This window comes from Anolis sagrei, chromosome 1, assembly GCF_037176765.1.
Source record: "Anolis sagrei isolate rAnoSag1 chromosome 1, rAnoSag1.mat, whole genome shotgun sequence".
NCBI lineage: Eukaryota > Metazoa > Chordata > Lepidosauria > Squamata > Dactyloidae > Anolis > Anolis sagrei.
Genome location: NC_090021.1, coordinates 175,644,187 through 175,652,900, shown reverse-complemented (window position 1 = coordinate 175,652,900; position 8,714 = coordinate 175,644,187). Strand labels below are relative to the sequence as shown.

Genomic DNA, 8,714 nt, shown 5'->3' with positions numbered 1-8,714 from the left:
CATCTTAGACCCTAGAGAGACCCTTTTCCAACAATGAGAAGTGGCAGAAGTCCCTTTTTGTTCCCTAAAACTCACAATTGCACAAACAAATGAATAAATCAATTGAAAGCCCAGCAACAAAGATCAACTAAAACTGTAAGGTATCTTTATGCTTTACCTACTTTCATTTTGACCAATATTAGTATCAAAGTATTTTTTGTAGTGTAGGTTTTACTTACAGGTGGAGTGAGTGTTCTTTTGAGCTGGCCTACTTCACCCTGCTTTGATGTTTCGGGTTCTGAAAATCAAGAAAAACAATACCACTGCATTAGAGTCTTGCTGACAAACAACATAATTTGTAAAAGGTGTTAAAAATTTTTCCCATGGAGAATTTTCATACACAACTGAAGTCATCAATTTAAGCAATGATCTTTTTGAATAGCCAAGAAGTGTTAGGCATCATAGGCATCAGTGACACACCTGGATTGGAATGAACAGATTCGGAATCCCCGAATCTTGAATTTTGCACCTTTCCTCAGCTCTCCTTAAGAATTCATTGCACTACCTGAGCCTAGACCCATCCTGATTCTGTTTTTCAGCCATGATATTGTTTTCATGTTGTTGTTGTTGTTGTGATTTTGTTGTGTTTTTATCTGAATGTTTTTAATGCTGTTGTGTTTAATCTGTGATTCTCGGGCTTGTCCCCATGTAAGCCGCCCGACTTCCTTTGGGGAGAAGATGGTGGGGTATAAAAATAAAGTTGTTGTTGTTATTATTATTGTTGTTGTTGTTGTAATTCACTGAAACTCTGGATTAACACATGGAATGGATTCACTGCTCCACTCTTATTTCCAATGGTGTTTAAGTTTAGTTTCACAGAAAGAAGGTGGCAATTGAGATTAAAACAAGTGTTAAATTCAGGTGTTGTCCAGATGTATCCTTCACTTTCCTATCTACTGTATCACACTAGGCATATTAAAACTCAAGACAGCATGCAGCCTCACCCATGAGAAATATCTGAAAGTCAAAGTCTATTGGATTACTATCCTAGCAGCAATTGGGAGATCCTTTTCTCTAGACCAGGACAAAAAATAATCTGGAGAGCAGGCCTTCCTTCTTTGAAATGCCCTTGACCCTGCTCAGTCAAACGCTAGAGCCCGTTCTGCAGGGACAATTTTAGGGAATGGAGAGGAAGAGCTTCCGGCCACTTAAGAGAAGGAAGAGAGCTGAGGAGTATAAAACTGCTTCTAATAAAGATCCAGGCCAAAAGAGCAATGGACTGTTAGAAGATGCGGCAAAGAGACAACATGGAATCACAGAGGATAATTTGCCAGCTCTGGGTATATTCAGAATCAGATTTGACATTGCCAAGCATGGATGATTTCTAGCTAATTAAATTCCTTCTGGCATGAGAATGGACTGCCTGAGTCAATACAAGAACTGGCCCTTTGTCTCAGATAATGCGTTTTGAATCAGAATCAGCTTTGTTTTTCTTGACATGAACAGGTACTTCCCTTATTCTCCTATCAAACACCATTTAATATTTCAATGGGGTCTGGGGAGAGGGATACTCTTCACCAAGTACCAAACTTTCTACCATTATGTATGACTTTTGGAAAATCACAAAGCTGCTCTGCATTTTGCAGATTTTTTGTGGTTGTGCATATTCATGTCATGGATTCAGTAACAAAACATGAATTAAATACAACTGAAATTTAAACTGAGCAAGCTGATTACTCAAAATACAAAGCCAGTGTTGGCTCTGGAATTTGGAAAGGCAGAGAAAGAAGGCTGAGTATCCCTTATCCAGAATTTCAAAATGTAAAATACTCCAAAGCATGGCTGGATGGTGGAGAGAACGAACCCCTTTGGTGGTTCTATGCACACTGACTTTGCTTCCTGCACAAATTTATTGCAAACATTGTAATAAATGATAGAAATTAATTTCATGCCTTGTCTTTGATCCTGTCTCAAAAGTAATTCATTATGTACATATGTGCAAATCCAGGCATTCAAATATCCAGAAAAATATAAAAAAAACAAAATCCATAACCTTTCTGGTCCCAAGCATTGTACTTACTCTTATCAATGATGCGATAAGGATAAAATGTCCTGTTTGGGGCAGGAATGGGCTGAAAAGAGAAAAAAATGCATGACATTATTTATCATGCCGCTAAATAATCCATCTGAATAAATAAATGACCCATACATGTTCTTTTTTAGTGGGTTTCCTTTAAAAATGAAATTAACTTTCTTGCTATAGAAATTAAAATTCCCATACTGAATAAAATTAATATTAATTTGATTTTTGTGAGTACTTTACAAAATGGGACTGTTTTTCCTTATTAAAGTTGAAAAAAGCCTATTTAGCACATCTTAATGATTTTCTTTACAGTCTCAATGGTAAATCTTTAAACTTAATTTCTTTCCTGATTAGTATACTCAAGGAACCAGATTACAACACAGATACATTCCAAAATATAGCTAAATGTGAGCATCAAAGCCTAAATACCATGAAGGAACCAGATCTATCTTAACTTGGAAGTGAAGCAAAGCTAGCCCACATTAATATTAATATTTGGACAAAAGACCAGCCATGAATACCAGGTATTTCATGCTATGATTCAGTGGGAGAAACAGGCAAAGCCACCTCAGAGTATTCCTTGACTAAGAAAACCCTATGAATCAAGGGATCACCATAAGTTGCCAGGTGCATTGAAGGCATGTACACATCCATGCAGCAGTAGCAACAAAAGCTGGCAGAGGATTCTGCCAAAACTGTCAACCCAGAAAGCATTTTGGGATATCAGTTACAAGAGGATCTGTCAGTTCTATATTCGATTATCGCAAGGCCATTTATATCCTGTGTTATGCCTTTCATGTTATGCCATCCAGGACATCACTTTATAACATTGGAAATGCTCCGTGCTAATTGTCACTTCTAATTTGGGCAATGCCACTGACACGCATAAATGCAAGACACAAAGCAGACAATATCAGAACAATGAAAAGACACTTAGAGGTTTTTGTTACTCTCCTGAAGCATTTGCTGCCGTCTGCCATGGAAATCTTTCAATTTATGCAAAATAGATGTGAATATCAGACTGTAAGCCCAGGCATCCTTGCGTGGAAATATGTCCCAGTGGAAGCAGTGAGAAGAATTACTTCCAAATCACCTTGATTTATGTATTTAGAAGACCTATACCACCCAAGGCTGCCACAGGGGTTGAGAGTGGAAAGAGATCCACACCTCTCTGTTGCACATTGAAAAAACAAACCAATATGATCAACCTAAAAACCAAGACGGTCGACTACACTATGTCAACGTGTGTGGGAAGGAAGAAGTTGCAGGGTCGCGTAGCTTCCGGTTTTGTTGTTTCCTCTTGCGACCAAAAGAAACAGTTCAAGTTGCCAGACCTCATTGAGTGTTCGTCCATCCCTCGGAACAAAAAGCAAATTGTTACCCGAGAAGTTGTGGAGGCCCATCCTCATCTGCGAAGGCTGAAGAATGCCATGCCACCTTTTCTGCCAGATGTGGACATTGCCCTTTTGCTTGGTTCGGACTGCCCGAGCTTGTTCTGCGTGAACGACCAAGTTAAGGGACCTCCAGGTGCGCCTATTGCACAACTGCTGCCGTTGGGCTGGACAGTTATAGGCCCAGTGTGCATAAACCAGATGCACCCTCCATCATCGTTGGACTCCAAGCAAGCACACGTGCTTAAAGGTGGACGTCCCACGATCATGCACAGCTGTCTGAGCCACATCTCAGTTTACTGTCAAGGAATAACGCCAGAGTATTCCTCCATCTTCGAAGTCTCTGAGAGGGACGACGCCACAGCACTCTCAAAGGACGAACAGAGGTTCTTGGACATCATGAACTCTCAAGTCTCTCGAAGTCCAAAGGGAAATTGGATAGCCCCTCTGCCCTTTAAGTTAAATAGGCCCACTTTGCCTAACAACAGGCACGTGGCAGAAAAGAGACTTTGGTCTCTAAAAAGAAAGATGCAAAAAGACCCCAAAGTTAAAGAACAGATCGTTGGCTTTATGGAGGACATGTTTCAGAGCAACTATGCAGAGGCCTCTAACCAAGGTGAGGACGGGGAAGAACATTGGTTTTTACAATTCCATAAAGTCACGCATCCCCAAAAGCCTGATAAGGTCCGAATTGTTTTTGATGCCAGTGCCACATGTCGGGACGTTTCACTTAACAATGTTTTGTTAAAGGGACCAGATCTCTTAAACAGTTTGCTCGGCGTCATCTTGAGATTTAGAGAAAAGGAGTTTGCTGTCATCGCGGACATCCACAAGATGTTCTATGCCTTCTTAGTCCGCCCTGATCATCGCAGGTACCTCAAGTTTTTGTGGTATGCTGACACCCAGAATTTGAGTGATGTTCGAGTCTTCCAGATGCGCGTACACGTCTTTGGAAACACCCCGTCTCCAGCCGTTGCAAACTACTGCCTCAAAAGAACTGCAGACGAGTTTGGTCACCTGTTTAGTCCCGAGGTCGCCAGCATAGTCAACCACAATTTCTATGTAGATGACCTTTTGGTTTCTTTTGGATCTGTCAATCAAGCCATCCAAATAGTACACGAGGTGCAGACTTTGTTAAAGGGTGCCAACATTCGCCTGCACAAACTGCTGTGCAGACAAATTTCCCTCAGAAGACCTGGCGGAAAGCAATGTTTGTGAGTTATTTAAAGAGTTAAGTTCCCAGTCTAGTTTAGGGCTTCTCTGGGATGTGAAAACGGACCACCTTTCTTTGAGAGAGTCCAAATTTCAGTTTGTGAGCACTAAGAGACAGATGCCTTCTGTCATCAACGGGGTATTCGATCCCTTAGGCATAGCTGCCCCTGTTCTGATCACTGCTAAGCTTCTGTTCAGACAGGTGATTCAAGAAAAGACAGGATGGGACCAGGAGCTGACCCCATCAGTGAAAGCAGCCTGGGCAGACTGGACTTCCCAAGCTGAAGGACTAGAAACCATCACCGTTCCCAGACAATTTGTTCCCTGCAAGACGATGATAGAACCTACCACAGAACTTCACATCTTCTGTGATGCATCTGAGCGAGCCATAGCGGCTGTAGGATACATGCGGCAAAGGGACAAGGATGTTTGCCACGTTGGTTTCATCATGGCAAAAGCCAAAATAGCTCCTATGGGGACTTCCATACCCCGGCTGGAATTGTGTGCAGCAGTTCTTGCAGTCCAGCTCTGGCGCATCATACAGCAAGAAATAGGAGATTTGTTTCAAGACTTTCATTTTCACACAGACAGTACGGTTGTGCTTGGCTACATCAACAACACAACCAAAAGATTTAAGGTATACGTGGCTAATAGAATCAACAACATTCTATCTAGTTCTGCGCCTAGCCAATGGCATCATGTCGGCACCAGCGACAACCCAGCGGATATCGCTTCCAGAGGAGCTTCAGCTCAACGTGTTTTATGTTCCAGTTGGCTAACAGGTCCCAAATGTTTGACAGATGTCAACTTTCCGTTTGTTTTTGCTCCCTCAGAAAGCGTAGAATTGCCAGAGTCTGTTCCAGAGATAAAGGCCTGCAAGACGACCGCAGAGATTCAGTTGGGCCAAAGATCTTGCCTGGAACCACACCGTTTCGAGCGTTTTTCGGAGTGGCATAGTCTTCAGAGAGCAGTTGCTAGACTCATACATCGTTTAGCTTGCAAAGACAGTGAGCCTTTACAGGTCCAGGACATAATAAAGGCTAAGGGAGTCATACTCAGATCAGTTCAGAGATATGAGTTCAAACAGGAAATAGCTAGGTTAGAGCAAGGGCTCAACACCCCTAACCAGAGTTCTCATCATGAGTTAAACCCATTTTTAGACAAAGAGGGCATTTTGAGAGTGGGAGGGAGGTTAGCTAAGGCTAAACTCAAAGTGTGCATTAAAAACCCCATCATCATACCCCCCAATAGCCACATTGCACTGTTGCTCGTTCGCCATTGTCATGAGAAAATCTATCACCAGGGTAGAACCCTAACTGAGGCAGCCCTTAGAAATGAGGGTCTGTGGGTGGTTAATGCCAAAAGGTTGGTCAACAGTGTAATTTTCAAATGTGTTAAATGCAGGCGCCTTAGACGTAGCTGCCAAAGCCAGATAAAGCCAGATAATGGGGGGTCTGTCAAAGTCCATCTGAACATTAGGAAGAACTTCCTGACTGTGAGAGCCGTTCAGCAGTGGAACTCTCTGCCCCGGAGTGTGGTGGAGGCTCCTTCTTTGGAAGCTTTTAAGCAGAGGCTGGATGGCCATCTGTCAGGGGTGATTTGAATGCAATATTCCTGCTTCTTGGCAGGGGGTTGGACTGGATGGCCCATGAGGTCTCTTCCAACTCTTTGATTCTATGATTCTATGACAAGGGTTTCAAAAAGCAACAGCTGCTGAATTTCCTGACTTGGAGGTATCCATCATCTGAGGTTGTTTGGTGATTGTTAGACTTTAGTGGCCATCCTGTTCTAGCTTATAAAAATCCAAGGCTCTCCAAAAGCCATCATTCCCTCTTCCCAAAAGGGCGCCCAGAGTATCTAACAAATAGAGGATCAATAATCAAATCTTGGCTGCCATGATACCCTAGAGAGACAGGGACAACACAAGGAGCCCACAGGACCCTGATGATGATGATGATGATGATGCCGTGATCGTAGTTTAATTAAAGGACTGCGCAGAGCCACTGAGATCTCAAGTGGCTTCACATAATGTTGCTGACCTGTTTTTGATTATAGCAGGCCCTGGGGATCATGAAGTGCTGGGGTAAGGCACCTTAGTATGTTGGGTGCCAGCGCTTCTCCAGGAGCTTCAGGGATTGGACCAAGCACACAACCTGCTTGGGTATGGGCTTCACCTCAATGGGTACCATCAAATAATTATGCCCTAGAATAGCAACTCAAGCATTGCAGGGTAGGGACTGAAGAACTAGGGTCACTTCATTCAGCACACCCAGGAGACCTTGGAGGGTAGGCCTCACAGCTCCAGCAAAGAAAACAAACTAGATGTGTACTGAAATACTCCCTAGGGGGCATGAGGAGCATTCTCTTTGTGTTTTGGGGCCTTTCTCTTCCATCTTAGACCCTAGAGGGACCCTTTCCTAACAATGAGAAGTGGCAGAAGTCCCTTTTTGTTCCCTTCTATATTATTGGGGGGTGGGGGGGGGAGGCTATCTTGGGCATGAATTGACCCAGGAGGTCACAAAACATGGTGTAAATGTATTGTCGAAGGCTTTCATGGCTGGAATCACTAGGTTGTTGTAGGTTTTTTGGGCTATATGGCCATGTTCTAGAGGCATTTTCTCCTGATGTTTTGCCTGCATCTATGGCAAGCATCCTCATGAATGAATTGAAAGCCCAGCAACAAAGCTCAGCTTAAACTGTAAGGTATCTTTATGCTTTACCTGCGTTCATTTTGACCAGTATTGGTATGGAAGTATTTCTTGTAGTGTATAGGTTTTACTTACTGGTGGTGCTGGCGGCTGTTTTGGCGGAGCTGCCTGGACACTGGAGGAAGGGGTGTCCTCTGATGTTAATCTATCTGAAAATCAAGAAAAGCAATACCACTGCATTAGAGTCTTGTTGACAAACAACATAATTTGTAAAATTATTGTGAAGAAAGGTGTTAAAATTTATTCCCATGGAGAATTTTCATCAACGACTGAAGTCATCAATTTAAGCAATGGGGACTATTTTTTGTTCTCTTAGATCAGGGGTCCTCAAACTAAGGCCCGGGGGCTGGATGTGGCCCTCCAAGGTAATTTACCCAGCCCTCGCTCAAGGTCAACCTAAGTCTGGAATGACTTGAAAGCACACACAACAACAACAACAACAACAACAACCCTATCCATCAGCCAAAAGCAGGCCTACACTTCCCATTGAAATACTAATAAGTTTATATTTTTAAAATTGTTCTTCTTTTTTATTTATTGTATTGTTTTAAGTGTATTTGCACTACAAGTAAGATACGTGCAGTGTGCATAGGAATTCATTCAAGTTTTTTTCAAATTATAATCCGGCCCTCCAACAGTTTGAGGGACTGTGACCTGGCCCTCTGTTTAAAAAGTTTGAGGACTCCTGTCTTAAAGCATCAAGTACTGTGCTGGCACATCATCATCATCATCATCATTAACTGCACCTGCATCTATAATGCAAGATGGCAATATTTCAGATTTTTGACTTGTCTCATGACAAAATTGACAAAAGATTATTCCAGCTATGCTGGTAATAATAGCTCCATATTGATAAAGCAAATTTTACAGGCTTTTAATTAAAGTAGGAGAAATAATGGTTGGTGTGCCTCTAGTGGCTGCAGGTCGCTCCCATGTGAGAGAGGTAGAGAGATCCATCCAGGTTTCGGCTAGATTTAAAGGTGGACATTTTCAAGTGCTGTGTCTGTTTAGGAATATGATTCAGGACACCAAAGAAGGACTTCAAAACCTGGATGTTCTCTTGTGCCTTAGATTAAGCAGTCCACCAGAGAAGGACTTGACGCTATCTATGCTCCTGCACTTTGGTTCGGCTCACTCCACCAATCTCAACACTTTATCGCCGAGGTATTCTGTCCAGATGGGCACACTTGAATTTTGCACCTTTCCTCAGCTCTACTTAAGAATTCATTGCACTACCTGAGCCTAGACCCATCCTGATTCTGTTTTTCAGCCATGATATCGTTTTCGTGTTGTTGTTGTTGTTGTGATTGTGTTGTGTTTTTATCTGAATGTTTTTAATGC

The 8,714-nt window shown here is 42.5% G+C and overlaps 1 long non-coding RNA gene across 1 annotated transcript; it reads right to left on the bottom strand.

Moving 5' to 3' along the window:
* Positions 1-229: 229 nt before the first annotated feature.
* On the bottom strand, positions 230-7,516 carry LOC137095934 (uncharacterized). The gene is made up of 3 exons (XR_010909081.1): positions 7,449-7,516; positions 2,060-2,111; positions 230-277 (listed from the first exon to the last, which is right to left on the bottom strand). It is a non-coding gene; the product is annotated as an uncharacterized lncRNA (long non-coding RNA).
* Between the last annotated feature and the right edge of the window lie 1,198 nt (positions 7,517-8,714).